The sequence below is a fragment of the Neoarius graeffei genome, chromosome 1 (assembly GCF_027579695.1).
Source record: "Neoarius graeffei isolate fNeoGra1 chromosome 1, fNeoGra1.pri, whole genome shotgun sequence".
Taxonomy (NCBI): domain Eukaryota; kingdom Metazoa; phylum Chordata; class Actinopteri; order Siluriformes; family Ariidae; genus Neoarius; species Neoarius graeffei.
Window position 1 is genome coordinate 24,958,915 of NC_083569.1, and position 12,778 is coordinate 24,971,692.

The following is a 12,778-nucleotide window of genomic DNA, read 5'->3' on the forward strand; positions in this document are numbered from 1 at the left end:
GCTCTCCTTCATTGTCTGTCTGTTGTTGCTCTCCTTCATTGTCTGTCTGTTGTTGCTCTCCATTGTCTGTCTGTTGTTGCTCTCCTTCATTGTCTGTCTCTGTTGTTGCTCTCCTTCATTGTCTGTCTGTTGCTGCTCTCCCCTCCTCTGTCTGTCTGTTGTTGCTCTCCTTCATTGTCTGTCTGTTGTTGCTCTCCTTCATTGTCTGTCTGTTGCTGCTCTCCTTCATTGTCTGTCTGTTGCTGCTCTCCCCTCCTCTGTCTGTCTGTTGTTGCTCTCCTTCATTGTCTGTCTGTTGTTGCTCTCCTTCATTGTCTGTCTGTTGTTGCTCTCCTTCATTGTCTGTCTCTGTTGCTGCTCTCCTTCATTGTCTGTCTGTTGCTGCTCTCCCCTCCTCTGTCTGTCTGTTGTTGCTCTCCTTCATTGTCTGTCTGTTGTTGCTCTCCTTCATTGTCTGTCTGTTGCTGCTCTCCTTCATTGTCTGTCTGTTGCTGCTCTCCCCTCCTCTGTCTGTCTGTTGTTGCTCTCCTTCATTGTCTGTCTGTTGCTGCTCTCCTTCATTGTCTGTCTGTTGCTGCTCTCCCCTCCTCTGTCTGTCTGTTGTTGCTCTCCTTCATTGTCTGTCTGTTGTTGCTCTCCTTCATTGTCTGTCTGTTGTTGCTCTCCTTCATTGTCTGTCTCTGTTGCTGCTCTCCCCTCCTCTGTCTGTCTGTTGTTGCTCTCCTTCATTGTCTGTCTGTTGCTGCTCTCCTTCATTGTCTGTCTGTTGTTGCTCTCCTTCATTGTCTGTCTCTGTTGTTGCTCTCCTTCATTGTCTGTCTGTTGCTGCTCTCCTTCATTGTCTGTCTGTTGTTGCTCTCCTTCATTGTCTGTCTGTTGTTGCTCTCCTTCATTGTCTGTCTGTTGTTGCTCTCCTTCATTGTCTGTCTGTTGTTGTCTGTCTCTGTTGCTCACTTCAGTGGTTGTTTATGGCATCAGAACACTCCTGATCTGCCCATGCTTTAGCATAAAAAACAACAATAATTTCTAATTGAGATAAATGTTTCAAGTAATCCTGAGATTGAAATAATATCGCACAGCCCTATAAGGACAATTGATTTAAAAATGCCCAAATGCAGCAACAGTGGGTGTTTTCACACACACTGGTCTGAACATTTTCATTTTTCAGCTAGTGCACACGTTTCTTTTCACTCTGATCCAAATGCCAAACCACTGACAGGGCGTCATGTTACCATGACAGGGCATCATGTTACCATGATGCCATGTTACCATGATGACTGAAAAACACATGCTCTTAAAGTCTCGCATTTTACTGTCTTCACACCACAGCTCCGATTTCCCAAGCTGAAAAAAAAATAAAAGCAGCCCCAGGTTCGACGCTACTAGTACCTAGCCATCGAGCCACCTAACTCATCTCTGTGTGTGCGTGCCACTGACACACATAGACTGACGGACAGGCTGACGCTACCCCCCCACTGATCACTCTGACAGATCAATCTATCACTACTGTTGTAAACAAAAGAAAAACAAAGTCCTGCACTCAGCACCTTACCCATTTTGGCCCTTTTTTGGAACATGGCGCCAATATTTTGGGACAAAGTAGCAGCAGATTTCTTGCGTTTTCTGTCTTTATCTTCTTTTATAGAGGGCTACTGCGTGACGTCACCGTACCGCGAGATTGTGCTAGGGCGCCATATTGGAAGACCAAGTACATGCATACATACATACTCACAATATAAAACAAAGTACAAGCGAGAGTAAAGTGACATGATGGCTGATAATTCTGGTTATGTGAGTACATTACCAGCTGCAGAAAGGGCACAGTATGTGGAGAAACTGGCTGTGATTGATGGGTTTGACCCATATGATAAGACTCGGAGCAAGGGAGAATGGATTTTTTTATTTCATAATTTATTTTTAATTTACTACTTATCTGTTTTTATTTATATGTATTTGAATTATTTGGACATGGGGAAAAACTATATTTAAAATCCAAAGAGGGATGGAGGGAGGAAAATTAAAACAAAAGAAAGAAATGAAATATAGAGTAGAGTATATTTGATAAAATTAAGGATGTTTTTATTCAGTAAACATTTAAAAAAATGTTCTACAACACTCTAGCCTAGTGACTTACCAGTAACAAAATAGACTTGAAGTATTCAGATCCGCTCTGCATAAAGCAGCTAAATCCTCTCTCTGTCTCCTGGCAGAAAGCTCCTTGAACACCCTAACACAGCACAAAAGTTTACCATTGTAGGTTTATGATGAACCAAGTGCCTCGTGGGTTCACATACCGCGCGCTGCCGTTATTTCCCCCTAATCACGAGTTTGTTGGTCTTCCAATGTGGCGCAGGGTTTGTTTACTTCCGGTTTCGGGTGACGTCAGTGAAAGGGGTCTAATGGGGGCATTACCGCCACCCACTGGATTGGGGTGTAAAGCAGTCTGAACAAAACGTGTAAACATAAACATAGGAGAAATGAACCCGTTTTTCTAACTCGTCCTCACTTAGTCTACTTTTCTTTTTTGATTAGTCTGGATTTGATATTGTAAATTTAAATGTGAATTGGACATGAACAAATGAATAAATCTTGAGGGGGCGTGTGTGTCCAGGGCACGGTGTCGCGGGGGAATTGAACGAACCCTCCGATCCCCCCTGGCTACGGGTCAGCAGGGGGATGGAGTGGTTCACACTGTCACCTCACAGCAAGAAGGTTCTGGGTTTGAGCCCAGCGGCTGGTGGGGGCCTTTCTGTGTGGAGTTTGCGTGTTCTCCCTGTGTCAGCTCTGGTTAACCCCACAGTTCAAAGACATGTAGTTCGGTTAATGTGGGGTGGTGTTGGGCTGAAGTGCCCTTGAGCATATGTATATAAAATGTGTGTGTATGAATAACCACATCTTGTGTCAATTAAATCTTATTAATAGTAACAGATCTAGATAAATCCAGTGACTATAGACCATACTTTAATATGCCTAAAGTCAATGTTAATGTCAATTATGACTATTATGAATTGCCAATGGTAGACCCTCTGATGATGTTCTTCTAATAATATTCTATTTCTAAGTCTAGTAAAAGTCAGACAAAAAAAAAAGTTTTCTGTGTTTTTAGCTTTTAGGTAAATATCAGAAAATTGAGTTAGCTAATTTAATGGATGCCCGCTAACATATCTTTGCGCATGGAGTGTTAGCAAACCTCCCTCGTGATAGTGAGAACTGGCAGCCTGGATTTTTCCATTGGCTCGCACGCTCGACCCCCAATCCAATGTTGCTTTGGTTGGCCAAAGTTATGAGGTTGCTGTGGGGTACTAAGACTAGACTAAATAACAAAATTAAATGATTCAGACATCCCTAGTCTCCCAGACGCTCTGTGAGTCTCCCCAGGAGCATGTAGACAGAGACAGGAAAGGCAGGAGAAACTTGATCTAAGTCTTATTTGGAAAGTTGTAAATTAAATTGTAATGACTGGCTATTGCTGATATGTGGTTTGATGTTGTGACATGTAAGTAAGTTTAGCAAACAATTGATTTGACTGATGTAGATTTATGGTGTGAAATGTAAAGAACTGTTGTTAATATGTGAATTGATGGTGTGAGATGTAAACAAGTAATGCAAATAATAGTGTAGATTGATGAGATATAAATAACTATTGCTAATATGTGAATTGGTGATGTATATTGTGAATAAGTTTTACAAATTACAGTGTAGATTGATGGTGAAACATAGGCTTAATAAGTTACCAATATGTGCATTGATGTGAGATATAAATAACTAGGCCATAAGCTGATAAAATATGTATTAAACTGATGGTGCAATAAATAAAAATGTTTTGAGAGATATTGACCACTGTGAGTGAAGAAGAGCTCCCCCTCCTTACAAAAGCCAATTTAACCACTGTCCGAACCAATGGATTTTTGACCAAAATGCTCTGAACGGATCAAACTTTGGTGCACGAACCAGAAGGGAACCCGTTCCCTGTTGGTGGAAAAGGGCTACGTGTCAGTCGGTGCAAAGTCTTGTCGGGTCCATATCTTGTCTGACCAGTAGAGGGAGCGCACATGAAATCACCACCAGTGTCTTGTGCTGACTTGGAAGAGGAGGGGCCAAAAATTATGCAAAACCCTGCTCGGACGCTTTGGCTGCCCTCACGGAGTGGCCTACACCCTTGCAGGGTTACATCTCAGTCAGGCAAAGAAGCTTATACTTACCTGGCAGGGGCAACACCATGATCAAGAAGGTGGTTTGTCCAAAGTGAGGCCCAGCCATTGTACTCAGGTTGTGCTGACCTTTGTGAATTCCTCAAATGCAGGAATCTCGACTGCATAATGTCTGGTAGTGGGGGACTGCGTTCGCGCTCTCCCCTTTTGCCTAATTCTGTTGCAGTCAAAAATAGAACTGTTTGTCTTTCTGAAGTTTATCTTTTCTTTGTGTTCAGATGTTTTACATCAAGAGATACTAGCTGCTTTAAATCTTTGAGGAGCCAGAAGGGTTATGCTCTTAAGGGTAACAGGTAGAAAAAAATCTCTCTGGTTCTGTGTATTGCTGGGTTTCTGAGCACTAGGAAACAGGTTTTGTTCAGGCTTCTTTTATCCTTAGCACCCAGATAGGGTTTCCATGAGTTTTGAGCAGAAAATGGTTGTTGAGGATGCACCGTGGACGGAGAGAATTTCACCGGGGTCATGCAGACCTTTGCGAATTCCTCAAATGCGGGAATATCGACTGCATCATTTCTGAAAGTGGGGGAATGCGTTCCTGCTCTCTCCTCTTTCCCATAACCCTGACAGAGTCAAAAATAGAGCTGGTGGCTTTTCTATCTATCTATCTATCTCCTTCCTTCTTTGCCCTCCCCTGACATTGTGTGCTGGAGTGCAAGTTGCACGATGTGTTTGAAGTCTTATGAAGACAAGTGGGCTCAGGGACCAAAGTGCAACATGTGGAGAAAATGTAGCTGGCTCTGCATGTTGCTGTTATTATCTGCTTGCACGGCTTTCCGACCACCAGGGAACGTGTTCTTGAACGGGTTTAGGTCAGGCTTCTGGGAACCTTGGCACAAGCAAGGGTCTCGATCAGGGGCATCACTAGGAATTAAGCTTTACTGGGGCACTGCACCCCCCCGCACAATGCACCTTAAGGTTCCTGTCCCCAACCTATGCAAAGTGGATAATTCTCATGCTCTCGTGGATGAAGTTATGCGAGGAATAGGTCAACTAGACAGAAAACACATCCCAGTCCCCAAAAAAATTATTGTTGGCATTTGGGCTTTTAATGCATGCTGATGCTAAACATGTCACCTCAACTCTCACGATTCACGAACTTAGCTGGTTAGTTATGACTGACTAGCACATAGCCTACAACCTTAATCTTACCTCTCTCACCCTCCTCCTCATCTGTCACTGTTTCCCTGCCCCTGTCTCTGCTTCGTGAGAAGAATTGTCTGATATCCATCTGGAAAAGTAATTTAATATCGTTTAATTTGATGTAGTTTAATGGGTTTGTTAGAATATGATTTGCTTAGTTTTGTTGCAAAAACTTCGCGCTACCTTAACTCATCCAGAGCCCATTCTCTGACTCATCCAAAGAGTAGACTCATCTCTCCAGTAGGCTAAATGGACTCATGGCACATCGCACGCACGCTATGTTTACAGTGAGAATCTCCCAGACCAATCAGAAAATTAGTTAGAAAGAAGAGGCGATAGAAGTTTGAAACACACTCTGTCCTACAACTTACAGTAGATAAATGATCTGCCAAAGAAACTAGTTTGTTACAAAAATCTTTCAACATTTTCTCACTGGGGCACAGCTGATTTTTACTGGGGCATGTGCCCCAGTAAAAAAGGCCTAGTGATGCCCTTGGTCTCCATGAGTTTTCAACAGAAATTTGTCATCAAGAATGCGTCATCGACAGAAGGCATTGCACAGTGCACAGCAGAAGTAAACAGTAGTCCGGAGATGGTGGATCGCATTGCTTGCCCGCAAGCTTTGTTCTGTTACTTCTTCCCTGGTTGTCAGAAAGCTGTGTGAGCAGAACGAAAACACCAGCAACATGCGGAGCCAGGTACATTTTCTCCACACACTGCGCTTTGGTGCCTGAGCCTCCTTGTCTTCATAAGACTTGCAGACATAGCAGATATTTGCTTTCTTCCAAAATACAAGCACAGACCAACTAGTAATCATAAGAAGATGTAGAAACTTATCCTAAATTAAAAACATGCCCTCTGATGTCGTCACGGTTCACACCAGGAAAAAAACAAAAAACAAAATGGCTATCCGGAAGGGGACCGACTTTACAGGTTCCGAACCCAGAGATTAAATTGGGCGGAGCCCTCCGGAGCTCAGCTCTGCCTCCTCGCCTCGGCAGTACAGCCAGCAGGAGCTGAGCTCCCTCTGCTTCAGTGTTTATTATAATATAATACTTTTATTCATTTTCATCTATTCTAAAAGCACCATCAATATGAGAGTTCATCAATAATGATTTAGACAACAAAAGAAATAAGCTAAAGTGAATTACACCCATCAATTTTTAAAAAAACATTTTCATTGGAATTATCATTGAATGCGCATGCGCTGCGAGAATGTGTGACATCACACAGCGTCATCATACGTTTAATGTTAACGTTAATGGACTTCAGCTTGAGAAACTGGCGACACTGTTTTCTATCAGTCCGTCATACTTTATATTTTATGAGGATTTGTGTCGTACGAAGTTGTAACTATCTGCTAAACACGATGCCTTAGCAAAGTAGACAGAGGTAAGTCATGGTTCTTTTGTTTATTTTGTCTTTAGTTGAGAAACTTTCTCAGGCAAAATATACTAGTGCAGCAGATGACATAAGTAGCGTTAGCTAACACTGACAGACAGGATGCTAGTCGAAAAATTCACGCATCCATTTGCTGAAGTTCAGATCTTTTTGTCTGTAGTTCTGTCATATTTTATCTTCATTTACTAAGTTGTAGTTGTTTTCTGTGTTTTTAGCTTTTAGGTAAATATCAGAAAATTGAGTTAGCTAATTTAATGGATGCCTTCAGTGGTCGACCTGAACTGCTGGCGACATGGATTTCTCTTGGCTGCATCGTTCTGAAAGTGCTTGTTTCATGAAAGGTACATCAGAAAATACAGTACCTGGTTTTCTGTGTGTGCTGTGCTCAATTACACTGTAAAGTTGGCTAATAAAGAAAAAATTGGTTCAAAAAATGCTTTTTTGCATCTGAATCCTGTTCCAAAATTCACTAAAAGCTTGCCCGCCATTATTAGATCGCAGCGATTTACAGCTTGGCGGCGCTGCACGCTTGATGTTATTTGCACCAGTACCTTCTTTTGTTTCCACACGGACTCTAATATTCTCCTCAGTGGCGTGAATTCTTGATACCGATTCTTTTGAAAAAGACACGAAAGCGCTTCAAATTCGTCCTCAATCTTTGTTTTTTTGTTTGAGGATGATTTTGAGCCGATAGCCGAGCAAGCAGACTCAAAAGAGAACCCATCTTCATCTGGGTCACACCAGATAGTGAGATTATAAAGAAGTTCCCTTCTATAACTTTGTGCCACATTGTCAAAATTTGCAACAGACCCCTTGCACTGATCTCACACTTATATTAGCAACCATTACTGCCCTTATCCTGGGGGACAAGTGAACTTTGTTTACATACTGAAGGCAAACAATATTGAAGATGTCAGATGTCTGCAGTTTGAAGAAAGCTACCACTAGAAAAGCTGTACTACCAGATTTCTTGGATAATCTAAGTCAGAGAGAAGCAAAGGATAGATACAGACAGAATTTAGCTTATTTATGCTTATGATGTGTGCAAAATTGCTTGAAATTATTGGAGTGACGATGTCCATTTTTGGCCTAGGTTTACCTACATGGATGTTGGAATGTACCTTCTCACTGCATTTTCTCTGTTTTAATAATTTTTTTTAAAAAACCTATCGTTTACTGAAAGAGAAGGGCAGGGAGGATTGAGAATCCATCAGCTGTGGTTTGTTTACACCCGATATGAAAACTGGTAGCGTACTAGCCAACAAAAGTAAGATTCAGAGACAGTATCACTAACTCTTTATAGGCTCCAGTGAGAATTGAACTCACAACCCCTGGTTTACTAGACCAGTGCTCTCACCACTGAGCTATGGAGCCTTAATGCTTTTGCAGCTCCTGAAGATTGGGGCAACAGCAGAACCTTGAAGACCCTGCACTGAGCCCCAGAACAGCCCCCAGAAACTGCTGTAACGTCACTCACAACTTTAGTTCCTAGCTGCAGTTAGCTTCTGTTTACTATTTGTCTCGCAAAAAATGGACACGCATTTTAAATAATGCAGTGTGTCAATTGTAGAGTGGGCTGTGGGCTGTGCATTCTGGCTACTTTCTCATCTGAGCTAACAAAAACACTGGACAGGCCAAGACCTCAAGAGACAAACCATAAGCACCATGAGTGACCTCACCACACTGTCCTGCACATATGCTGGATCAGTTTGGCGTGTCCACTGGTATCGACAAAAGCCTGGATCAAGACCAGATTTTCTGATGCTGTTTGATGAAGTCACTGAAAGTGTCACCAAGGCTCAACTGCCTCGTTCACAATTTTCCATAAAACTTGATAAAACGAGTAAGAAAGTGGATCTGTTCATCTCCCCTGCTGCAGTGACAGACTCTGCACTGTACTACTGCGCTCTGGGGCCCACAGTGACAGGAAACCCAACTACACTGTACAAAAAGCACTACACATGACTGGAACAGAGTCGTGCTTTTCTCACAAGATGGAGCTCTTTATATGTTCACATGCACATTCTAACTGCCTGTATGTCAATTCGCTTTCGGATGATCAACCATCATTTTTGTCCTGATTATAAACTGTTAATGTTTAATTTGGATTTAGACCTAAATACTAATCCTCACCTCTAACTTCTTAAAAATACTAATGATTAGTTAAAACTTTGCTTTTTTTTAAATTATTTACTTCATTAACAATAATTATGTGCAAAATATATTCGTTGCCACCATATAGCCTTTAAAATTGTTCTTGAAGTTGTAGCACAGTAATGATGCACTGAAAGCCTTGCAGTGTTTCTCACACACAGGTGAGACTTGCATGCTCCAGATATACTGATGATGCCCCAAGGATAATTTTTTTCTGATTTAAAAAAAAAAAATCACATTTTATTTATTAATTGATTCTGCAGAAATGTCTTCATTCTTTTTTGTTGGTGGATGCAAGAAAAAGAGAGCTGAGAGAGAGAGAGGGGAGGGGCAGAGCAACAGCAACACTAACTGAGAGAAGAAACTGGTAAAGATTCTCCTTTCCTCTTCATGTTTGGATGTTAATTATCCATTAACATACATGTCAACCTTTGGTCAATCAAACCTGTATAACCAACCTCCAAAATCCGTATTTCCCTTATAAAATCCGTATAAGATGCAAATTAAAATAATTTACCTAAAATTTGAATGATAATTAACAATGATAATGGCACTGGTCTCCTAAGCCAGGGACTATGGGTTCGAGTCCCATCTGGGGTGTGTGGTCAGCAGAGTGGTGCAGCGGGAGCGTGCTGGGCCCATAACCCAGAGGCCGATGGATCGAAACCATCCTCTGCTAGCTGGTAGTCTTTTTACTCCAACGTTTTCCAGAAGACAGCTATTGCAGGCTCCAGACCCACAGAAAGTGAGAGGTCAGCAGCGGGAGCGTAGCGGGCCCGGAGGTCGATGGATCGAAACCATCTTCTGTTGAGTCTGCCAAATTTTACTCCAACGTTTTCCGTGACCCAGTGATTGTGGGTTTTAGACCCGTGTGGGGTGTGCAGAGTGGCACACCGGAAGCGTGCTGGGCCCAGAGCCCAGACGCCGACACAGTCCGCTGCTCTTTCTAGCCACTTTTCTTCCCAAAATTCCCAGCAGAGGCAATAAACGTCATCTATCTGTCTTACTAGAAATTTGGTGGCTGGCCTCAAAAATTGTCCATCAGGAGGCCTGATTTTCAGTGCTCTGTCACTAGTTTGCCATTGGTCAGTGCTTTGTATCATGCAGACAGGCACATAGGCATTATGGGAGTGAAATAAGGCCCACCGCATCTACCAATTGTTGTCACAGTATGTTACCCATGTGTACGACTCACAGATCAGAGCTCTTTGGGTAGCAAAGATCCTGGTCAGTGAATCAGGAAAAATCAGAGTGATTTCATGGTTTTCTAACTTTTTTCCACATGTTCTTCTTAAGCACAAGACATAAAATGTAATTAATCAAGTGCCCTGAATTGTACACATACAGTCGTTCATTTTCTGTACCCATGAGCTATCTCAGGGGTAACCCAGACACATTAACACCTCTGGGCTATTCAGAGTTTTCGCTTGACCTTCTCTAGGTCTAGAGACTGGGGCAGGAACCCGGAGCACCCGGTGCCAATCCTCACAGGCACGAAGAGAGCATGCATGCTCCAGGCATAAAGGCTGCCGGTCACCCACTAGGCTCAAGCCCAGACCCTGCTCGGTGTGAGTTGACACTGCTAACCACCGCAACATTATGTGGCCTATGTAAATTCAGTACAAAGCTGTGCTTTCCAGTGTAAAATTGGTTGGCTACGACTGGCAGTGTACATGCTTCCAAAGAAAAGTCTACTTACTTAAGTCGGGGTAAAATGCCTTGTGAGCAATTTGTGACTGGAATGAGGACGTGCTGACATTAAAGTCGGATGTTGCAAGCGTTTGACTTTGGTGCAGACCCAGCAAATTATTTCAAACTGAGCAAACACAAAAGAAGTTTCTGTCACGGAGATGAGAGACGGCTGAGGAACGAGCCTAGCTATTTTTGAGTGGCTGCCCTTTTTCATCCAGTTGTGGCAGAGCCCCAGTAGCTTAATGGATAAGGCACTGGTCTCCTAAGCCAGGGACTGTGGGTTTGAGTCCCATCTGGCATGTGAGGTCAGCAGAGTGGCGCAGCGGGAGCGTGCTGGGCCCAGAGGCCGATGGATCGAAACCATCCTCTGCTAGCTGGTGGTCTTTTTACTCCAATGTTTTCCAGAAGACAGCTATTGCAGGCGAGGAGTGAGCAAGGAGATGTTCTGATTATTTAACAGATTGTCAGCTACACAAGAAATCCTGCCTCAGCCAGCCCCAGGATGTTTGTGCGCCGCCACCAGCCTTCCATCCCCTGCCCCTGTGGTTTGAGGAAGTGCATGCCAAGGATGGTTTCGGCCGTGGACCTCCACTGTGCATTTGGGTGTGTTCCACTTCATGAGGCGGTTCGCTGACGGTCTCACCACAGAACACCATCCACTGTATGGTACGTTCTGTTCTAAATTGTCAAGCACAATTTTTGAGTGGGACAAGCAGGATATCTGTCATCTGAAGGAGGCCAAGCAGGCAGAGCTGAAGAAGAAACATCCTGGCTATGAGCCAACAGATGCTCAGGTGTTGGCAACCATCAGCACAAGTGAGCTAGCGAGGCACTGCCGCAGGAGAACCCGAGGGGTAGAAGAGACCTGTGCACTCATCAAAAGTCTGCTTGACTCCATGTGGCAGCTGGTGGACAGCACTGGAATGCACCTCATCAATCACAAGAGCATACCTCGAGTGTGGGAGATACAGCAGAAACACCTTGCCTGCATCAAGGATCCACCAGGAGTGCAACTGTACACCAACATTGGGTCAGGGGTGGAAAAAGGGGACAAGACACTTGACACTATTTTTTCCTCTTTTTCTCTTCTTTTCCCCCTTCTTTCCCCCATTTTCTAATTTTTCTTTTTTCTTTTCTTCCCCCCTTCTTACAGTCCATTATGCCCCTCGCCTGGCCGGGAAGGCAGCTATGCCAGCCACTATACCACCAACGCTGCAGGCCTACCCTGGGGACACATGCCTAAGTGCCATTGCTTCTGTATTTGAGGCCCAGGCAACAGCTGATTGGCCCAAGAGCTGAGGTTTCTGTAGTGTAGTGGTTATCACATTCGTCTCACCCGTGAAAAGTCCCCGGTTCGAAACCGGGCAGAAACAGCAGTGGGTTGGTTTATTTATTTATTCATTTTTTGAGCGACTGCTGAGCTGTGATCTCTGCTCTGACCGTGCCAACTACAGAAGCAAGTGTTTGCTTTTCACCAGCCAAGGTATGGACACATTTACTGAACAAATCTTACACAGTGACTCTCCAGTTCTCTGTTTGTGGACAAACATACACCTGTCGCTTGTTGCCAACGAAAGGAAAACACACAGGAGCCTGTGTTGTTCACGGCTTCATGGGTCGACCGTGCGCAGGAGCAAACTGATGTCATTCAAACCTGCAAACAACTACTTATGGTACGTTGCTCGTGGAAAGCGGAAGGAACAGTCCTCAGTCACCTCCTTGGCCCGTCCAAACAAGGCATTCGATTTCTTACCGTGATGTTGTTGCAGCGCTTTTTGATGCTGAACCTCGTCACACTCGACCACCAGCTCATCTCTACGATGGCAAGGCCGTGCCCCTATTCTCATGACAATTGTTTAAGTGTGACCCGCGTTCTTCTTGAGGCCCAGGCAAGAGCTAACACACGCGTGGTTTCCGTATTGTATTGGTTACCACGTTCGCTTAACACGAGAGCAGTCCGCGATTCGAAACCGGGCAGAAACGGTGCTGGTTTTCTTGAACTTGGCAGCGAACAAATGTCGAGCTGCCATCTCTGCTCCATCCATGCCTTTTGGAACAATCCCAGACCGAGACGCTGAAAAAGCTTTGCGTGTTTTCTGCTGTGCAGTGGTTTCCCCTTTCACCTGACAAGCGAATGGACACTCCTGAGAAACCTGGCAGAGCCATGCTTTGCCTTTTGA

The 12,778-nt window shown here is 43.9% G+C and overlaps 3 non-coding genes across 3 annotated transcripts; 2 read left to right on the forward strand and 1 right to left on the reverse strand.

The window, feature by feature from the left end:
* Nucleotides 1-4,194: 4,194 nt before the first annotated feature.
* On the forward strand, nucleotides 4,195-4,358 carry LOC132896246 (U1 spliceosomal RNA). The gene has a single exon (XR_009655978.1). It is a non-coding gene; the product is annotated as a U1 spliceosomal RNA (small nuclear RNA).
* Nucleotides 4,359-8,053: 3,695 nt separating this feature from the next.
* On the reverse strand, nucleotides 8,054-8,126 carry trnat-agu (transfer RNA threonine (anticodon AGU)). Its single transcript has one exon. It is a non-coding gene; the product is annotated as a tRNA-Thr (tRNA).
* A 3,772-nt stretch (nucleotides 8,127-11,898) lies between these two features.
* Nucleotides 11,899-11,971, forward strand: trnav-cac (transfer RNA valine (anticodon CAC)). Its single transcript has one exon. It is a non-coding gene; the product is annotated as a tRNA-Val (tRNA).
* Nucleotides 11,972-12,778: the final 807 nt, after the last annotated feature.